The sequence below is a fragment of the Balaenoptera borealis genome, assembly GCF_965194805.1.
Source record: "Balaenoptera borealis genome assembly, chromosome: 2".
Lineage (NCBI taxonomy): Eukaryota > Metazoa > Chordata > Mammalia > Artiodactyla > Balaenopteridae > Balaenoptera > Balaenoptera borealis.
Window position 1 is genome coordinate 15434348 of NC_138867.1, and position 22696 is coordinate 15457043.

Consider the following 22696-nt stretch of genomic DNA (forward strand, 5'->3'; position numbering starts at 1 on the left):
CCCTTGTGCAAGCTCCTCACTTAGAGTGTTCACTGGATTTAGTGATTTGTTTCTAATGAGTAGACTATGGCAAAAGTGATGGGTTGTGGGACTTCCCTGGTGGCGCAATGGTTAAGAATCTGCCTCCCAAGGCAGGGGACATGGGTTCAAGCCCTGGTCTGGGAAGATCCCACATGCTGCGGAGCAACTAAGCTCGTGTGCCACAACTACTGAGCCTGCTCTCTAGAGCCTGTGAGCCACAACTATTGAGCCCACGTGCCACAACTAATGAAGCCCATGTGCCTGGAGCCCGTGCTCTGCAACAAGAGAAGCCACCGTGATGAGAAGCCCGTGCACTGCAATGAAGAATAGCTCCCCCTCACCACAACTAGAGAAAGCCCACGTGCAGCAATGAAGACCCAAGGCAGCCAAAAGTAAATAAATAAATTAATAAATAAACTAACTAATTAAAAATAATAATAATGAAAAAAACCTTAAAAAAAAAAGTGATGGCTTGTCACTTCCACAATTAGATTATAAAAGACTGTGATTTCTGTTGTTTATTTTTTATTTTTTAATAAATTTATTTATTTATTTTGGCTGCGTTGGGTCTTGTTGCTGCGCACGGGCTTTCTCTAGTTGCGGTGAGCGGGGGCTACTCTTCATTGCAGTGCACGGGCTTCTCATTGCGATGGCTTCTCTTGTTGCGGAGCACGGGCTCTAGGCACACGGGCTTCAGTAGTTGTGGCACACAGGCTCTAGAGCACAGACTCAGTAGTTGTGGCGCACGAGCTTAGTAGCTCCGCAGCATGTGGGATCTTCCCGGACCAGGGCTCAAACCCGTGTCCCATGCATTGGCAGGCGGATTCTTAACCACTGCACCACAAGGGAAGCCCTGTCGTTTATTTTTTAATTGAAATATAGTTGATTGACAATGTTTTGTTAATTTCAGGTGTACAGCAAGGTGATTCAGACATATAAATATATATATATGTATGTATATTCTTTTTCAGGTCTTTTCCATTATAGGATATCACAAGATATTGAATATAGTTCCCTGTCCCACAGAGTAGGTTCTTGTTGTTTATCTAATTTATATATAGTAGTGTATATCTGTTAATCTCAAACTCCTAATGTACCCCTCCTTCCTTTCCCCTTTAATAACCATTAATTTGTTTTCTATGTCTGTGTGTCTGTTTCTGTTTTGTAAATAAATTCATTTGTATCATTTTTATATTCCACATATAAGTGATATCATATGATATTTGTCTTTTTCTGTCTGACTTTGTATGATAACCTCTAGGTCCATCCGTATTGCTGCAAATGGCATTATTCCATTCTTTTTTATAGCAGAGTAATATTCCATTGTATATATATACCACATCTTCTCTATCTATTCATCTGTTTATGGGCATTTAGGTTGCTTCCGTGTCTTAGCGATTGTAAATAGTGCTGCTATGAACACTGGGTTGCATGTATCTTTTTGAATTAGAGTTTTTGTCTTTTCCAGATATATGCCCAGAGATGGGATTACTGGATCATATGGTAACTCTCTTTTTAGCATTTTAAGAAACCTCCAGGGGAGGGGCGGTGTGGAGAAAAAAAAAAAAAAAAAAAAAAGAAACCTCCATACTGTTCTCCATAGTGGCTGCACCAATTTACATTCCCACCAACAGTGTAGAAGAGTTCCTTTTTCTCCACACCGTCTCCAGCATTTATTATTTATAGACTTTTTTAATGGTGGCCATTCTGACCGATGCGAGGTGATACCTCATTGAACTTTTGATTTGCATTTCTCTGATAATTAGTGATGTTGAGCATCTTTCATGTGCCTGTTGGTCATCTGTATGTTTGACTTCTGTCTTGCTTTCACGTTTTTTCATTTTCTTGTAGAATGGATCAGGAGTGGAAATGTTGTCATTAGGACCATGTGTCTCCATGTCTAGGCTCCATTGGTGTAATTCTGAGGTTCATTCTTTACTTGTGGTGGCAGTGGTATCTTCATGTTTCCATTGTTTCATAGGCAGAGTAACAGACTATGCAGCTTACAGAACATTAAAAACCTGTTTGTTCTCTGAGTTAAAACCTTTTCATCATATTTGATAAATACAAAGTTAGATATCTCAGTATGCATTTTTCTGTGAATACTTTGGCTGTTAGTTATATATAAATTTCTCCTTATTTGCTCTCAGTTTGAGTCTTTCAACCTTACCCCAAGTTAGTTGCCATAGATGAGGAATTGATTAGGTCCAAACCTTTTCCTTGGGAGAGAAAAAGATTGATTATTTTAGAAGATGGAAGACTTTCTTGATGACTTAACATAATATTGACCTGACAGAAGAATGGGAGGAAAGAGCTGGTACTCTTGGAAGCTGTCCCTATGCTAGTCACTTTCAGCTTTGCTTCCTACGGGCAGCCTGACTCTGGGTGAACACAGCATTGTGTAGCTCAAGGTTCTAATAGTTTTAAATTTTAGCCCTTTAATAAAGAAAAAGCTTCCCAAAAAACTCAGAAGTATTTCCCAGGTGCTAAGTCTACAAACACGTGTCTGATTTGTCCAGGGGCCTGGGCCTATAGCAGGTGCCACAGGCTCCATCAAAAAGCAATGTGTGAATATTAGTTTATATGAGATTCTGAGTGCAAATGGAGACATCAGAGGATGATGGAGAGTCAATATCATCTGAGCAGGAAAATCCTCTCTGGATCTCCACTGTGTATATGGCACATAATAAGCACTAAATAGGTATGTATTAACTGACTTGAGTGACTGAATCATACATAGGATAGCTAGACATTGAGGTGGATGTAAAAAAATAAAAAAAAAGAAAAAGAAAAAAGCAGACTGCTACCTGAATAGCTGGCTGCTTGCTGAATTTAATCCTTACACTCCGACAAGACTCAGTAAATGTTCCTTTGTATAATCAACTGATACTCAATTAACTTGTAATAACTACCTTAATAATTCTAGAGCAGTAATTTGAGTCTCCTGGAAAGTTGTCTAGCATTTTTCTTTGTTTGTCTTTCTGGGGGAGTGAGTCACAGGTATTAATTACTGGGTGGGGATTCATTTTTTTCATTCTTCTTTTTTAATACAATGATGAGTAGTTTGCACTAATATTAAATAATTCTTAAGAGTTTTTAAAAGTAATTTGGAAGTTATTAATAATTGTTGGACAGAGAGAAGATTTTATTCAGTGGTGGAAGCACATGGCAAAAGAAAAATGGCTTAAGTTGCTGAATTTCTGCTTCCATTGAAAAGTTGATTAAAAATGAAACTGGAGATCTGTAATTACCCCAACGGAATGATTATGTGACATAAAAAAACTGGTCACTCTAGGTGGTTAACTGCATGATTAAGAAACAGTAATGGTGTGGAATAACGTGAACCTTGCCTCTAGTCATCTCAATTTGCATTCTGGTTTTGTAAAGCACAAATAGGTTAACTGAATACCAAAGAGCAGTGAACATGATTTGCATCTTTACATGGTGATTAAGAATTCAATAAATTAGAATATAATATTTATACCATTATATGACCAAAATAACCTCTCAACTTCCTGAGCCTGTGAGGGCTGAAAGAAAGAAAGGCCATATTCTTCAATTATGCAATGGATAACTATTAATTTTCTAACATTTTTCCAATGATTGCTTGCTGTAAAAATGTAAAATGGTGCCAGAAGATTTAGCATGTATTATTCACACTGTAATTTTGGTTATTTTCTTTTAGACTTTTTTCCAGTGCATATTTTTTAGAAGAGTTGTAATCATGTTGTACTTATAATTTACCCTGACTTTTTAAAACCTAGTGTTATAAATGTTACTTATGCTTGTAATAACAAAAAATCTGGAAACACGGTAAATATGCACCATACTCAATGACTCACGACACTCTTAATGGCATTGGTTATGAAAATATATCATTTATTTAACAATCCCCATATAACTGGCTATCTAGACTCTATTTTTTGTTATGTTATTACGAAGGAAACAAATATTGCAATGTATGCTTTTTTATGCACATAGATTCTTCCAGGGTTTTGACTGTTTTCTTAGGAGAAAATTCTACAAAGGAAATTAGTGGGTAAAAATTTGTAAGCCTCTTTTTAATGATATCTGATGTAAAAGGACCTATTTGTTTTCAAGTGTCATTGACTAGCTTAGAAATAAAGGGAGGATTTATTAGATGCAAAGGATCGTGCGTGTAACAGTAGGATGGGAAAGCACATCTGGAAGACTGAAACCAGGGACTTAAATGTCCCAGGGCTTTTTCTGACTATTTCTTTCCAAGTCTCAGCGGTCAGCCTCATTTCATTCATTTGCTGGTCAGCTTTTATTCCCTCCCCCCTCCAGAGGGAACACAGCCTCTCCAAACTCTACTAACGAGAGACAGGATTTAACTCTAGGAAAAAAGGTCCTAGAGAACTACCTTAATCCTGGCCGGGCTTGGTCCAGGAGCTGCTACGGACCAGTCCACACTGGCAAAATGGGCAAGATTCCATAACAGAGAAAAGGTCTCAGAGGCCCAAGTCTTTTTATTAGGTCCATTTCTAGAGAATGCAGAACTTAGATGAGCTAGGTGTCTTTGTTATTTGTGCCATATATGATCAAATTACCTATCAGTTGGCAATCCTATCAGGAATATATAAATGTACTAGTTTTACAACTTCTTCACCAGTATTCTATCAGTGTAGCTGAATGGGAGATGCAAGGTCATACGGCATCACTTCAACCCTATTCCACTTGTCATAGTAGGTCACAAAGCTAGGTCATGTTCAAGGAGGGGAGAAAGAGACTACCTTTTGATGGGAGAAATGGCATGGGTGATAGTTAATTTTATGTGTTAACTTGACGGGGTGCCAGACATTTGGACAGACATTATTTTGGATGTGTTTGTGAGAGTGTTTCTGGAGAAGATTATTTGAATTGGTCTGCTGAGTAAAACAAATGGCCTTCCCTAATGTGGGTGGGCCTCATCCAATCAGTTGAAGGCCTGAATAGAACAAAAAGGATGAGTCATAGGGAACCCCTCCTGCTTGACTGTTGAGCTGGGACATTGGTCTTTTCTGGCCTTTGAGTTCAGACCGAAACATTAGCTCTTCTTGATTCTCGAGCTCACCTGCTTTCGGACTGGGATTTACACCTTTGGTTCTCCTGGTTCTCAGGCCTTTGGATTTGGACTGCACATCAGCTTTCCTCGGTCTGTTGACTATTGATCTTGAGACTTCTCAACCTCCATAATCATGTGAGCCAATTCCTTATCATTAATCCCTTTTTTCTCTCTCTCTCCATATCCTATTGTTTCTGTTTCTCTGGAGAACACTCATTCATACAGCATGCATAGACATGGATGGTAGAGATTGTTGGTGACCATTTTTGCAGATATTCTGCCACCAAGGTGGTCAGTGTGAACACTTAACCCTCCAGAGAGGGCTTTTCCATTGTTACTTCTTGGCCATGTGCACAGAGCTAGGATTTATTACTGCCAATCAGGTGAGAGGAAACAGAACTATACAATGTCTTATAATGTCAGGTTATATTCCTAAATATGAACATTTAACAAAGAACCTGAGACACTTAAAGAAGATTGCCAGCATGGAAGAAAAGCATCAAGATGAAAATCCAAGGATTAATTCTGGAGGACAAATTCAGTGAACAAAACAGAACCTTAAAATGATTATACTTAAGTGCCTATTAGGTTCCTATCACTTCTACAGCAAACTTAGTGGCTTAAACAATACACATTTATTACCTCTGGAGGTCAGAAGTCTGAAATGATTTTCACTGGGCTAAGGTCAAGGTGTTGGCAGGGCTCATTCCTTTCTGGAGGCTCTAGGGGACAATCTGTTTTCTGGCCTTTTCCAGCTTCTAGAGGCTGCCTGTGTTCCTTGTCTCACGGATCCTTCCTCCATCTTCAAAGCCAGCAATGGTCAGCTGAGTCTTTCTCATACTGCAATCTCTCTGATTTTGACCTCCTATCCTCTTCTTCCCCATTTAAGGATGCTTGTGATTATACTGGGCCCTCCTGGATAATTCAGGATATTCCCCTTATCTTAAGTTTGACTGATTAACAAACTTAATTTCATCTGCAACAGTAATCCCCTCTCGCCATGGAACCCAAAACATTCATAGGTTCTGAGGATCAGGACAAGGACATCTTTGGGTGGGTGGGCGGTGGCTTTATTCTGCCCATCACGGTTCCTAGGGAATTTTGAGAAGAAACACAATTCTCTGAAAATAGGAAGTCAACAGTTTTTTCTTGATTTGGTAGCATTTATATGTTGGCAGAATCTCAAACATATTAGGTGCTCAATAAATAATTGTTTGTTGGATGGTTGGAGGGGAGAGATAGAAGACAGTAGTAACTGGACCCTGTGAATTTTGCAGGTCTTGGTAACATGAATGAATATTTAGGAACACATGTGACTGTATCACTGGAGACCTCCTGTGAATGAGGAGCTATAGAGCAGGACTTTGTTTTCAGATGTTTGCTCACCATATGATATTTGGGAGGAACATGGACAATACCCTGGGGAATTTGAAGTATGTGAGTGATGCTTATTAGAAAGGAGGTGGAACATCTAGAATCATAACTTGCATTATATGTGGTCTGGGTCAGAAGTGCCTTATTCAGGTATTTAAGTTATCTAAGGATGGTGAGAGTATAGAAGAGAATATTCTTTCTACCTTGTTATAGGTGTTAATGATGACCGGGCTGAATGAATCAACTTCAAGGTCCAAAATAGGCAATTGGACTGTGGGATTAGGAAAGGCTGACATGCCCATGGAAGCCAGTTTAAAAGTTTTTCCAAATTTGTTGTGTGGTGTAGGCAATAGGATAGATTCTCCAAAGAAGCACTTTTTCTTTTTATTTCTTCAACATAAAAAGAATTTTCCTCTCTGGTCTGAGTGCAATGCTCTGTTAGTTTATGATGCATCAACTTTACAGAGGATGTCTGCTTTATTTTTTTTGAAATTCCATGAACCTTGAAATAAATTCTTTTTATTTAGTATTCTTCATATATGTGTAAACAAAATGTTCTACTGAATCTAAACAACCAGAGCTTTAAATTTTGAACAACTATGGGAAAATTGAGATTTTTCTCAATTTTCTCAAACCAGAGATTCAAGAAAAAAACACATGTAAACTCTACTGTGGTTCTTCACTCCCAGAGTTAGCTTTAATGACTAGCCATTCAACTGAGTTTCTCTCAGGATCTAGGGCAGAAAACTGCACTTAAAAACCCACTGGGATGTTTTTTGTTTGGTTCAGGGTGAGTGATGTTGACATGTGATAGAGGATATCTTTTGAATTATCTCAAGAATAAGAGCCTTAGTTTTATGAGCAGGGAGTTTCAGTATGTTTTGTGTCATGAATAATCCTCCATGACATGGTCCATGACCCTTTAACATTTTGGAACACAGGAAAACTTTTAAGTCTTAATAAAGTAAACAAGTAGCAGTATGTTGTTACTTTTGTGTTCCAACTTGAAGCATTATACTTCAGACTCTGTATTATATACAGGAATTTAAATGTGGTTTTATCAATATATTTAGCTTCACGAATATTGTAGGAAATAAGGCTTGATGTTCTGCTTCATAATGACATATATATCTATACATGTATATTTTTATCATAAACTTTTTATTTTGGAATAATTTTAGGTTTGCAGAAAAGTTACAAAGAGAGCATAGAGTCTCATATACCCCTACCCTGGCTTCAAATTTCCCCTTATATCGTTATCTTACATTACTGTGGTGCATTTGTCAAAACTAAGTAACCAACACTGCTATGTTCTTATTAACTAAACTCCAAAGTATATTTAGATTTCACCAGTTTTTCCTTAATATCCTTTTTGTGTTCCAGGATCTCATCCAGGATACCCCATTGCATTTAGTGTCTTGTCTCCTTCGTTTCCTCTGTTCTGTGATAGTTTCTCAGCATTTTCTTTTTTTTTTTCAATATATATATATATATATATATATATATATATATATATATAGAATATATATAAATATATATTTATATAAGAATATATATATTCTTTTTCAAATTCTTTTCTGTTATAGGTTGTTACAAGACCTATACTGAGTATAGTTCTCTGTGCTATACAGTAGGTCCTTGTTTGTTATCTATTTTATATATAGTAGTGTGTATCTGTTAATCCCAAACTCCTAATTCATCCCTCCCTTGCCCCACTATTCCCTTTGGTTACCATAAGTTTGTTTCCCATGTCTGTGAAGTATTTTCTTGTTTTTCATTTTCTTGATAGTTTTGAGAGTATTGGTCATATATTTTATAGAATATTCCTCAATTTTGGGTTTGTCTGATGTTTTCCTCATGATTAAACTAGGTTATGGGTTTAAGGGCAGAAAACCAGAGAGGAAATGCCCTTCTCATCACAAAGTATCAGGGGTTACATGATGTCCGTGACTCACTGTTGGTGAAGTTAATTTGATCACTTGGTTAAGATCATGCTTACCAGGTTTCTGCACTGTAGAATTACTATTTTCTCCTTTCTTTGGAAGTGAGTTGCTAAATCTAGCTCACATCTAACAGAGTGGAAGGATTATGCTCTACCTCCTGGAGGAGGGTGTGTATCTACATACCTTATTTGGAATTCAAAATCATATTTTGATCGTGTTTTTACTTTAAGGATTTTACCCTCAGTAGACCTGTATTTTGTGTGTGTGAAGAAAGGAAATACCATGTACAAAGACCTTAGTGCAAGCTCTTTCTTATTGTCTCTGTCCCAAGTAAAGAGTGGGTGTCTGTGGGCTTCCCTGGTGGCGCAGTGGTTGAGAATCTACCTGCCAATGCAGGAGACACGGGTTCAAGCCCTGGTCCGGGAAGATCCCACATGCCATGGAGCAACTAAGCCTGTGTGCCGCAACTACTGAGCCTGCCCTCTAGAGCCCGCGAGCCACAACTATTGAGCCCGCATGCCACCATTACTGAAGCCCATGTGCCTAGATCCCGCAAGCTACAACTACTCAGCCTGCGTGCCACAACTACTGAGCCCACGTGCCACAACTACTGAAGCCTATGTGCCTAGAGCCCGTGCTCCGCAACAAGAGAAGCCACCGCAATGAGAAGCCCGACACTGCAACGAAGACACAAAGCAGCCAAAAAAAAAAAAAAAGAGTGCGTGTCTAATGCCATATTGACACTCTTGAATCTTTTGTCTGAAGCACCGAACCATATTGACATACGCAGGATTATGGTGGAAGTAAGTGGAGGGAGATTTGCACATTCTTTGGAATGTATTCAGATGAAGTGAAGCTCAATTCTAAATACGGAATATAATAAACTCATTAACTTTAAACCAAAGTTAGGGTATGACAGACTCCACATAGTTGCACATGTGTATGTCTCAGTTTCCGTTGCATCTCCCCACACACACACCTAGTGGCCTGCTGAAGGTTAGCTTCTACCGTGATGTGCATCAATGCCCCCTCTCTTGGACCTTAGCATCCATTCATAGAGCAGATGTTAAGGGTTCGACTGTGTCCCTCCAAAATTCATACGTTGAAACCCTAACCCTCAGAACGTGACTTTATTTGGAAATAGGGTCTTTGCAGATGTAATTAGTAAGATGAGATTATTAGGGTGGGCCCTAATCTATTTCACTAGCGTCCTTACAAAAAAGGGCAATTTAGTTACCAGACGCACACACTGTGAGAATATCACATGAAGATTAAGGCAGAGATCAGGGCAATGCTTCTACAAGCCAACAACACCAAAAATTTCCACCAAAGAAAGCACCGGAAGTTAGGCGACAGGCATGGAACAGATAGATTCTCACAGAGCCCAGAAGGAACCAGCCCTGACAACCCCTTGATCTTGGACTTCCAGCCTCCAGACCAATGAGACAATAAATTTCAATTGTTTTAGCCACTTAGCTTTTTGTACTTTGTTACAGCACCTTTAGCAAACTAATACAGTAAATAATTGAAGTTGGACTGAGCAACCCAGCTTTTGTGGCTCAAAGCTTGGTTGGTTGCAAATCTTTTTCTTGGTCGTAGACTCCAGAAGGAATCTGTGACTTCTCATTTACTATAAGCCTTTTACAATGGTACACTTCTACTAAATGTTCATTTAAGATTGTTCATATTGAAATTTGTATTATTTCTGGCCATATATAAGGTCTTTGCCTTCCAAAATCTCCTTCAAATCCTGACAGCTATTGTGATGACAAGCTAATGCTGGTTTTGGTAGTCAAAGTCCTGCCCCCTTAGTGGGTGAACCAACAGTTGAGGTGTTCAGCTGTGCGTGATTTGGTCATAGGTAAGGTGAGCTGCATGCTTTCCTGATAAAGCACTGTTACCTTTCAGGGTGGAATAAGATGTGGTTATTCATCTAGCATTTGAATTGACAAGTTTTCTGCATTTTCTATTAGAATCAAGCACACGCCATTCTTCCAGTCAGACAGCACTGCATTAACCATGGCTCCACACCCCACCTGTGGCTTGGGCAGGGCAAAGGTGTGAATAACTCCATACAGCTGTTCCTGGCACCTAGTGGGCCAGGAAAATTGGTTCCCAACTCATTTAGGGACCAGAATATATTCACTTTCTATGAAAGAATTAATTACTTAAGTGATGGACTGGGGAGTGGAGAAAAAGGGTGGCGGGTGATTATATTCATTAAAGGGATTTGAAAATTAACTCCTTGAAAGATATTATTATATACTAGTACTTTTCCAGAAGAGTTCAACTTATTTCTTAGGCTTGCCTAAGTATCATTATATCTACTTAGCGTTTAAAGGAATGGAAATGTGGAAATGCAGGAAAAATTCAGAGGTGCACCTCCCCTCCCCTACTCTAAAGTTTAAGTCAAATGTAATTGAAATGAACATTTCCCAAGGAAGGTAGCTTGGACATTTGAGTAGGCAAATGAAAACTTGGCATTTTTGTTTATTTTCAACAAACTGTTGTCAAGTACAATTCTGGTAGCTTGAGGTTGTGGAAGGTGAAACAGGCTGCCTCAGTCCTCAGATGTGCCCCCTTTAAAGGAAGAAATATAAGACATGGGTGAGATGGTGCTGCCTAACTATGGTGGGTGAACACAGCTAGTGAGAGACCATTGCGCAATGGATTCTATACACTGTTTAATCGAGGGTTACCAGTTAGGAGCAGATGCAACTTTCAGGCTTGGGTAGCATATATGCTGCTGAATTCACTTCTGATATTTTATAACAGGCTTTTCATTTTTAGAGCAAAAATTCTAATTCATCTCCAAATGTGCCTGTTCCATCTCTTTTTCTTTTTTTCTTTTTTTTTATAAATTTATTTATTTATTTTAGTTTTGGCTGCGTTGGGTCTTTGCTGCACACAGGCTTTCTTTAATTGTGGCGAGCGGGGGCTACTCTTCGTTGCAGTGTGTGGGCTTCTCGTTGCGGTGGCTTCTCTTGTTGCAGAGCACTGGCTCTAGGTTCAAGGGCTTCAGTAGTTGTGGCTCGCGGGCTCAGTAGCTGTGGCTCGCAGTCTCTAGAGTGCAGGCTCAGTAGCTGTGGCGCACAGGCTTAGTTGCTCCGCAGCATGTGGGATCTTCCCAGACCAGGGCTCGAACCCGTGTCCCCTGCCTTGGCAGGTGGATTCTTAACCACTGCGCCACCAGGGAAGCCCCTCCATCTCTTTTTATAGTGAGGGTATTTTTAATAAAAGGGCCACCAGTTCTGATTTCTTCAGCTGGCAATTCCTTATCTCCTATCTGGAGATTATCGGGATGATCTGGAGGGTGTTTGGGACAGTCTTTCATTCTCAGAATGGCACCAAACCTTAAACTGGGAGGTGCTGAGGGAGGCAAAGAAAGCATTTCTGACAGCAAAATGAGCTAAGATAAGTAAAATTAAAAAAAAAAAAAAGGGAGTGGGGACCTAAATACAGGCTTCCCCCGCCGTCTGAAAGCACAGGTTCCTAGGAAGCCTTTCGTAAGATGAAATGGTATAAAGTGAAGAAGCAACTACCTTAGGACACATCTTGCTAACAGATGCACAAAATAAATCCAGATGAAGCACAGATGCTCACAGACACGGTTCAAAGCTATGGCGGCTTTGATGCTGAGATATGGAGTGTGGTTGTGGGGGAAGGAGTTGGGCGGGGCCACCCTCGCTGCTCAGCGTCTGAGCTGCCTCTATAAAGGCTCACTGTGAAATTAACGCTGAACGCTCTTTTCGCTTTTCTTTTTTGCTTTTTTTTTTTTGTAAAATCAAAAATCTTCTTTGGATTTCTTTAGGTTAGTAAAAACAGATACTAATGTAGGTCTTTCCTAAAAGCGAAGTGGTATAAGACAAACCTTGGGGGATACCTGCACCTCAGTGTGGTGAAATTGTCGCTTATCAGAGCGGAACCCAGCAGCACAGCCTTCTGCTGGAGCCGGCCTGAGGGCCGAAGGAAGAGAAGGGCAGGGAAAGAAGCTTAGAGAAGAGGGCAGATGTAGAGTAAAATAAAGCAGTGCAAAATAAAATAAAATAAGGGAGGCACAGCCTGGTGGAGAGGTACAGAAATGGTGCTTGGCCCAAAATGAAGATGATGATTTACACAGGCTATCAGTGAATAGCAGGCAGTGAGAATGGTGGACGGCTCTTGCCAGGTCTGGGTAGAGGAAAACTCACCATCCTATATGCCTTGACTCATCAGGAGCTGATTATATTATAGCACGATAAAATACTTGCTCATAATTAAGATCTTTAGCTATCAGGAAACGTTTGAATTATGCTTGTATATTTTACTAAAGAAGGAAGAGAAATTTATAATAAGTAAGGTATTTAATGCAAAAGTGAAAGTTTGAGTGAAAGGGTTAAATTCAGTGATACGTGAAAGTGTTCTCTAGAGCCATCTCTTCCTTGAAATGTTGAAAAATTGATGTGGAAATTATGTTGTCCTGTACTATTGAGATAAAAAGATTGAAAATTAAATTTTGAGGGAAAAAAATCATTGCCTTGAAATTAGTACCTACACAGTGGGGGCAGTTTGTGAGATATAAATGGTGAAGAATGAAAGGAGTAAAAATAAAGATGACATAAAACTCACACACACACTTGATCAATGTTCTTCTGTTTCATTTTTAAATTTCCCTTCCCTTGCCTTTTTACAGAAAGAGCTATATTTGCTACTCTTCCTGTTTCAGGATTTCTGAGTATGAAATCTACCAGAAGGTAGATGGACTGCCTTCAGTTTGTGTAATGAAATTCTTAGCAGAATGTGTGTCTGTTCCGAGAAAGCTCTTTTATCTGATACCCTCACCACTTACGTGACTTATCCCCCTCTCCATCCTCCCCCATTTCAAGATGGCTTTAAGCACACATTTCTAGGGCTTTCTGGGCTCATGTATGATTGATAAGCCGTCCTTTTCTCCATTCCCACAGGGCACTGCCTGACTCCTGCGGTGAGCTAGCACTTTAGCAAGGGGAAGTCGGTGAGTAAGAGTCTGTTATTTCATCATCCCAGCAAGCAGAACCACTGTTTCCCTACCTGCTGTTTACTGACTAGATGGGCCCCAACAAACCTCATTAGAACAGGAAGTCCAGGATCTGGAATTCAATGTCCCCTCATCTCTGGTCCCCTTGGAAGGAGTGATTACTGAGCCCCAGCAGATAGTTTTGAAGGAGCGGGAAGAGACAGTTGGCGGGGATCAAGCCCATTGCAAAGGGACTGAATGGCCATCACCCAGGAGACCCCCGGAATGCTTTATTTGTCTTCTCGCTTTTAAAATTCAGGCGTGTAAGGCGCATGTCTGGGATGTGCAAAACGTGGACGGGACAGGTAAACATTTAGACAGTGGACAGATAAAGGCCCGAGAATGCAAATTCCTTGAGCTTGGAGGGAGCTCTGTGTTTGCTCTCTGACAGTTGTTTATTTGTGTGTTCGAGGGTTTTACAAGTGAGTCCCAGAGTGGGACAATAATAGGTGATCCATGGAGCATCTGCTGCCGACTGGGCTGTGGGTGCTGAAAAATTTGTGGTCATTTTGTGGGTGAATAGATTTTTTTAAACTGCAGTAGTTCTGTGGCGATTCTTTGGCAAATTTTGAAACAAGTTATAGAAGCAACCAAATGAAATTTTCTCTTTTTTTTTTTCCCCCAAAGAGTTACAATGAGCCAAATTTAGTTTTGGAAGCACTATCTCACTTTGTTTTAGGGATAAGAGTGAAGAAAATTAAGTATTATCTGCAGTGGATCTCTGAATGTGGGTGAGAGTAAAAGCAAAGCCCTGGGTTATTTTAATTGAGCAAGACCGAGATTTAGAGATTTGGGGTCATAATAGGGCCATGAAGTCATTCGTTGTAAAGCTCCTTCCATTGTCATCGAGGAATCTGACGTTCCTGGTGACAATAACCCAGGTTTCTTGAATCATAGCGCCTGCTGCAGGTGTTGAGAACTCCTCAACACCTGGAGTGGAGCAAGTTGAGGCCAAGTGGTCTCGGGGGACAGAGCCAGCAGGGGGCGATTTTGGAGGAACTGAATCAGTGAGGGGCAAGGCAGGTAGGCAGCTGGAAATGCCATTCAAGGAGTCAACACCATAATCAGGGAGGTGGGGACAGAGTATTCCAAGGCCACTTCAGGACAAAACTCCCATTCCACTTTCAGAGTTAGAAATAGGAAAAATGTATTATTTTCTACGTGAGCTGAGGTGAGCGCTCAGCTTAGCAGACCTACCCTGGTTTCAACCAGACTCACCAGATCACCGAAGGACCTGCCAGAATTGTTGCAAAAGACCCAAAAGGTCACTTGTGCTGCTAGTTTTCCAACACTCTGTCCCAGAGCTCTGGGGTGTGCCTAGAGGGAGAAGGGAAAGACCAAATCTTCATGTTGCCTTTACCAGAGCTGTTATGTCTTAGATTGTTTCTATGAGGATTCTCAGTAAGATTTCCTTTGGGAAAAAGAAGAGAGTTCTGTCCATTAATAAGGTGTTTGAAAAATCTAATCTCTTCTCATTTTACAAATGAGGAAACTTGAGACCCAGAGAGGTTAATTGACTAATGTGGGAATCCACAATTAATGGTACAGATTGAGTTTCAACTCTAATCTTTTGACCACTAGGGTGCTGGTGGTGATTTTAAAGACCTGGTATAGAGAAGACTCTAAGTGTTGTATGTACTAGATCTAATTTTATTTTAAGCTACAAATGCTTACATGACAGTTATCACCCAAATTTGTGTGTAATGTCTATTTAATAACATTATAGTAATGTGTTGATTGCTTGAAATTAATGCATTCTTCTTCTTCTTCTTATTGTATGATAATTCTAAAGATCTGTTTTGCTCATTTGCTTTCTGTATGAAAATGGAACCAAGCTCAAATTTCTTGTGTTTGTGTGTTTTTTTTTATTTGGCCGCATCGCTGCATGAGGGATCTTAGCTCCCTGACAAGGGATCGAACCCGGGCCCTCGGCAGTGAGAGCTCCGAGCCCTAACCACTGGACCGCCAGGGAATTCTCAAATTTCTTGTTTTAAATAATTCAGTTGATAACTAAAATTTTAACCAAGTGGTGAGTCTCTTCACATTTTATAGAACACCCCTTCAGAAAGAGACATAATTATCTTTGTTGATTCTTTAAGGTTTATGGGAAAACTTACTTTTTTCCCTTTTCCCTTCTCTCTTTCAAATTGAAAGCCTAGCCTCATTTGATCATCCTCCATTCAACTCTTAAATATCATCATCATCTTTGTGTACTAACAATACAGTGTTTATCTTCGATAAGAAAGAAAAATGCAGTCACTATCTAGAGGTGAGTGGTAACACCTGAAAGTATTAGCAGACCAACATAAAGCTATAATTGGAAAATTTTAAACTTGGAACTACTGATATTTTTCAGTTTCCCTACTGTTGGTTCTCAATATTTTATGGAAAGTATCCTCAAGGCTTGAACTAGCTACCAGGTTCCTAATATTGTCTTAGGTGTCGCAGTTACAAATGTGAGCTCCCTGCTTTAGGCAGTGTATGCTGTACAAAGAATGTTCTCGAAACCAGGAGGAAGAGCAAATAAACTAGACTGGGCAGATGGGGCACGGAAAGGCTTTCAACAGGAATGCATACTCTAAGACCAGTTTTGAGGAACTGAACCGGAGTAAACTAAAGGAGGGAAAGCAGAGCAAAAGACACACCGCTTAAGAAGCCTGAAGCCACATTGGAAAAACACGTCTTTCAGGATGTCTGTAAAGAAATCCTGGTTGTGGTGCTAAGAAAGAAAGTGAGTCAGGTTGGGCAGTGGATGGATTGCGGAGGGCTCTGTGAGCCAAGGTGAGAGTTTAGATGTTAAAATCTAGGGCAAAATAATGAAGAAGTTTAAGCATGGAGTGACATGAAGAACAGGAGTCTGTGGTAATAGAAGGCAAAGTTCAATTAATGATTTCAGAGAAAGGATAAACACCTACAGTTGCCCTGGAATGAGGTGTCTAAGTTGGGTTTAGAGGGAAAAGTCTATGCAATTGAGGAGATCAAGGAGATTAAGCACCAGAGTGTAAGATCAATCGTCTATCTTAAGACATGGATGTCATACACAGAGTTTTTGGGGATAGAGGTAGAGAAGAAAAAGTAGCGGGTAGATAACCAAATTCTCGACAAATGTCAGGGAATTTGACGGAAGAGATCGCTAGGGCTAGATAATGTAAGTTTCAACACTGGTGTTTTTACTTCCAGGTGGGGGAACTCTGGTTTGTAGGAGCAATGAGAAAGTAGCAGGAAACCTTTCTCCCTGAGGTTCTGTGTACACGGAAGCGGGTGGGAAGCCAAGCTGTCTCCTCTTGAGAGAAGGTTGAGATATGTCAAAGTTTAAGGGAAGAGAGTCCGGATCTTTCAGCTAAATGATTCTAAGTCTCAGGCAAGTAGTTGCTCAGTAAATGGTTACTAAATGTGGCATAAAGATTTAGGACTGCTCTCTGGAGAAACAGATCCTGATTACCGAATGTTTTTTTGTACTTTTCCTGGACTCCTGAGATATTTGCAGTGTTCCTTTACGTGCTACTGTATCTCTAATCTTAGCACAAAAAGTTGATTTCCATCCATTTGCTTTTAAGGGCACTGACCTTTTGTATTCATGATTTCATGAACATTTGCTCATTTTATCAATCTTTACTGAGTGCTATTGTATGCCACATGAAGGAGGTACAAAAGGAAACAAGTTGGAAACTGTCCCTTTTTTCATGGAGCTCATGTTCCAGTAGGTGTGGAATGTTAGTAAGATTTAAAAAAAAAATACTTAATTTGTATCTTTCCTTTAAATAGCAACCCCAAAATAAGCAACTCTTTATAGCAACATTATAACACATCATCTTAAAAGATGAATGTGTAGTACAAGGTGTAAATAAATTAGTATCTATGAGTGATCACTAATCCTTAGCCATTAATGACCCCTGCTTAATCTAACTTGCATTTACTTTTTATTCTTGAATTATTAGAATTTGTTACACATTTTAGAAACATAGACTTTGTTCCCTAAGCAATATGGCATTAAAGTCCCTGAATTACTTTGTTTAGTTGTTGAGTTTTCTTCTCACATATTTCTTAGCTGTTTGACACACTGAAGATTTGTCTTTGCCCTTCTTTCTGTTTTCTTTTTTTGGGGCTCATATTTCTTTACAAATGGCCTGTAGTCATTATTTAGGCCAGTCTCTGTGGTTATATAATTTTTCCCTTTTATAAGAGGAAGTGAATTTTCCTCATTCCCAGTAGAAACTGAGCATATAAAGTAATTATTTTTTTGATACTTTGCATTAATCTCCTCCACAGCAATAAAAAATCAGAGTTGAAAAGAGAAAAAGTTCAGGTTACAACCCAAACTGCTTTTGTAAAAGGTTACATATTTCCTCTAACAAATTATTTAAAAAATAACAATAACAATGTAATGTATTAAAAAATGAAACTAAAAAATTACAGGTGTAGTAAAATCCCAGCGATTGTTGCAAATTCTGTGAAGACTTGTATGACTAAAATTGTGATTATCACATGTACAGTTTTATTATTTTTAAGCATGTGTACAAAGTTTAAGGAATATTTAAGAGTAATTTTTTACTGGCAAATTAATTTTTAAAGTCATCTTAAATCATCTCAAATTTTTTTTTTTTCCTTGAGAAGGTAGGAATCTTCCTTCAATTATATCTACTTTGTTTCACTGAGCTGCAAAAAGGGCACAAGGACCTCAATTATTTTATGACCAAAACATATGTGACTGTGTGTGTACATGTATAGGTGTATATTAACACAAGGCTTCATTAATGACAAGATATATCCTTGATGGGCACTGTTACTTGAATAACAAGCAATTGAATCATTTCCTCTTCTTCTCTGAAAATTATGGATGATTGAAAAATGATTACCCTGGCTGTTAAGGTAACCATGTGACAGACCATGTGTTCTGGCCAATGAGGCATAAGTAGAATTCCACTTTGGGGCTTCTGGGAAAGATTTTGCTCTTCTATGAAAGGGTCAGGTGCAAGAGGAGAGCTCTCTGGTTCTACCCCTACTCTATCTTCCTGCCCTGAAGGTGGTTATGTGAGAAAGTGATGGACCAATGGCAGCCATCTTGATTGGGGCCATGAGACAAAATGCCTAAGAACAAAAATACATCATATTTGGGATGATAGAAGATAGAAAAAAGATAAAAAGGATAGGAAAAAACTTACCTTTCTGATGACATCACTTTGTTACCTCGTCAAATTTGAACCCACTTAACCTCAGGTTTGATCATATGTGAGATAATTAAATGTCTGACTTGCTTAAGCTCCTGTTGGCGGTTAATGCTGACTGATTCATTGTAGCATTTTCCTGATTCATTCCCAGTCTCATGTTTGATAAGGAAGTAATAGCAGATATTTAAACCCAGGTTTTTGGATTGAAAGCCCAGTGTTTTCTTGGCCTGGCTCTCTTTCCACATAGTCATAATTTGGGAAATAAATACACAAACTGCGAAGTAATAACATATGTTATTGGGACTTCCCTGGTGGCGCAGTGGTTAAGAATCTGCCTACCAATGCAGGGGACACGGGTTCGAGCCCTGGTCCGGGAAGATTCCACATACCGCGGAACAACTAAGCCCGTGCGTCACGACTACTGAGCCTGCGCTCTAGAGCCCGCAAGCCACAGCTACTGGGCCCGTGTGCTGCAACTACTGAATATTATTTATATTAACCTCTTTGCATATTTCACAGTCTTGTTGAGTAGGGAGGGGCTCAATTTATTACCAACATTCCATTTTTTTTACTAGTGTTTGTTACATAGATGTTTATTTTTTTGTGCATTGTAAACATTTAATAATGAATACCAATAGGAAAACAGATTAGTTGGTAAAGTTTGTAAAATCACACAGTTGATGAAAATTTGGCATGCAAGCATTCATATGAGCGAGAAGACAGAGGTTAAAGGATTGTAATCATGATTGCCTGCCCAGGTTGTCTGTGTCTTAGCTGGAGAGGGTGAATAGCTTACTTTGGTTCCTTAATAAAGAAACATTTTAATGTAAAAGTAAAGTACATACGGGTTTAGTGTCATTTTAACTACAATTAATTTTTTTCTAGGATATATGACATATATATATAGAAATTACACAGTGAATAAAGACCCATAATGAGACATTACATTTTTGCCTGGCTTTGTCTTTAAAAAAATCAGTGTGCTTAACATTTTTATTCAATTTGCAGTGGTAACAGCCTTATATATCATTTTCTTTCAATTGATTTATCTCTTTCTAGAGATCAAGAGTTAAAGATCTCTATATAGATATTTGGTATTATATAACTGAAATCTTATCATAGGATTTTTCGCGTATTCAAAGAAACCACAGAGATTCTCCAGTCAGAGCATATGGCCGAAACTGGAGGCTAGGAGTCCCTTGAGAACGTGGGTTTAGGAAAAATGCGAAGGCCCTCTGAGTACACTGTGACACTGAGTTATAAGGGGGCAGAGTAGAGATTTGCAAAGATACTGATTAAGGGCAAAATGACTCCTAAGCTAGTTGAACTCAACTCTTGGTCAATTAAATGTACCAATATATTTAAGGAAGAATGTGTCCAACAGATGGGGGATTGAGGAGCCGTAAAAGCTTGAGTAGAGGAAATCCAGAGAAAGGAGATCTTTGTGCTGTTCAGTCAAGACTTGTCTGAGAGAGAGGATGCTGTGAACCAGGGATATACTCTATTTCCAAGGACAGGTATATTCTTGTTGTTATTATGATTAATCTCTAGCCTGTATAGACTGTTTTCAATGTCAAGTGCTACACAATTTTTATATATTTTGCCATTTAATCCTCAGAAAAGCTCAAGGATGTAGGCACTGCTATTATCCCTATTTTGGAGGTGAGGATTTTAAGGCTGAAGGAAGTCAAGTTGTTTGTTTAGGGTCCTACAGCTAGTAAGTGGCAGTGTTGGGATTTGAACTTAGTCTAGAGAGCCTGTACTTGTAACAATTTGGAGAATTTATTAGGACAAAAGGGAATTCTCTCCTCAGTTTTGCAAAGAGGGATCTGAGGATTTGAAGTTTATGACTTGCCCAACCGTATGTGTTGGAATTAAGACAATTACTCAAGGTCTCTTGACTCTTAGTTTGATGTGTTTCAGCATTCGAGGATACTTCCTGTGCGTGGGGGAGTCATCGAAGAGCAGAATAGCAAGGGTCAGACTGCCTTCAGGGCTGGGGCAACCTTGGAGGACTATACTCTTTAGAAGGAAGTACCTATGCAGAGCTCACACTTAAGGAGTGGAGAGCTATTTTCCACCTTCTTGAGGACTGATTATCTACATAAACTGTTTGGAATTCTTCTGCTTAAGAGATTTGTCTGTTCTACCCCACTGATTTATTTATTCAATTCATTTATTTATATCAGCATGAACTCATGTGTATTTATTTTCTACTTTGGGTTATAATCCAATAGATTTTATTTATTATCTTGTTCAAATTGTTCAGGCTTTGGCCTCTGGGAGCTTGCTCATTTGGCTCCTGTGTCCTTTTGATACGCCTGTCATTGTGGACTTCTTTTCTTTTTTTGAGTACTTTTTTACTTTCTGGCACTACAAGATGCTCCAGGCTCATCTTGAATGTTTCCTGCTTTAGTCCTAGAATCAGATATGTCTCCAAGGAGCCCTGTTTCTTTTCATTGGAGAATGGTATTAGAAACTAAGATCTAGGTGGTGTGAATCACGTTTTACACATTTTAAATCGTAGCTACTACTAAGAAATCATGACAGTGGTTGCTCTTGGGGTGGGGTCGGGAGTTGGTGAGTGGAAGAGGTCCCAAGGAGCTTCAAGGGTGTCCAATCTGTTTCTCAAACTCAGTGCTGGTTGCATGGCTTTCTTCATTTTATGACAATTCATCAAGCTGTCTGCTTATGATATGTGCATAATTCTGCTTTATGCTATATCTCAATAAAAATGTATTGAAAATAGAGGAAAAAACAAAACAAAAACTAATAACTAACACTTACTGAGTATCAAGAAGAGAGGCTCTGGAGTTTGAATCCCTGGGTTCAAATAATTTATCAGTGTTATAACCTTCAGCTGGCTACTTAACTTTTCTATCCCCCAGTTTTCTTCATTTATGAAATAAAGACAGGGTTATTATCTGCTACAGATGGCTGTTGTACTCATAGTAGCAATCTCTCTCTATATATACACAGACACATACACAAACACATATATACACATATGTATGTGTGTATATACATGTGTATATACACATATGTATACATGTGTTTGTATATATACATGCGTATATGTACATATGTATACGTACATATATACATACAGAGTCAATCCTCAACATTTGCTGATTCTCTGTTTGTGAGTTTGCCTACTTGCTAAACTTTACTTGTAACGTCCAAACCAATATTTATGGCGCTCTGGGGCCATTTGTGAACACGCACAGGGAGGCGACACTTGAATTGCTCAGTGCCCGTGTTCCTGGTGAGCTTGAATGAGGCCATGCTCTGCCTTCTAGTTTCAGCTTTCATAATATAAAGAAGTGTCCTTTTCTGAATATATTTAGTGCCATGTTTTTCACATTTTCGTGCTTTTTGTTGGTGATTTCGCTGGTTAGAATGGCCCACAGTGCAGCGCTGAAGACCCTCTGGTCTGGCGTTCCTAAGTGCTAGAAGGCCGTGAAGTATTTTATGGAGAAAATAAGTGTGTAGATAAGCTTTGTTTAGTCATGAGTTGTGGTGCCATTGGCTGTGAGATGAATATTAATGAATCACCAACATGTATTAAATAAGGTGTCTTTAAATAGAAACGAGATAATCTATTGATCAGATAATGAAAATGTTGTGACAGGGTGCTTGCAGGAAGCTAAGCCTGTATTTCCCCTAAAAGCAGTGGTTCATTATTTGCTAATTTAGTGTTTGTGGGGACTTTATAGAATATAAGAGCCACAAATAATGAGAATCAGTTATATATATGTAAATATAGATAGATACAGATATAAACGGATGTATGAATACATCTAGATAGATGCATATAGATATTAATGTATTGTCTATCTATACAGATATAAATATATAAAGTTATGAGAACAGTGCCTATCAATATAATAAGCTGTCAATAAATGATAGCTATTTTTATCTAGGTATCTGAGTAGTTTGCTCTCCAACCCACAGTCACTCCTGGGAAAAATGATGGTGAGTCTTTTGGTCGTAAGGAGCACTTCTCCCCTGTGATTCAGAAGGCGCAGTAATAAACAAAGGAAGCCCTTCCTCTCTTGGAACTTAGGCTGTATATAAGTCAAAAGATCTC

At 39.1% G+C, this 22696-nt stretch overlaps 1 long non-coding RNA gene across 1 annotated transcript; it reads right to left on the reverse strand.

The window, feature by feature from the left end:
* Positions 1-1071: 1071 nt before the first annotated feature.
* On the reverse strand, positions 1072-20904 carry LOC309623440. The gene is made up of 2 exons (XR_014241388.1): positions 1605-20904; positions 1072-1553 (listed from the first exon to the last, which is right to left on the reverse strand). It is a non-coding gene; the product is annotated as an uncharacterized lncRNA (long non-coding RNA).
* Positions 20905-22696: the final 1792 nt, after the last annotated feature.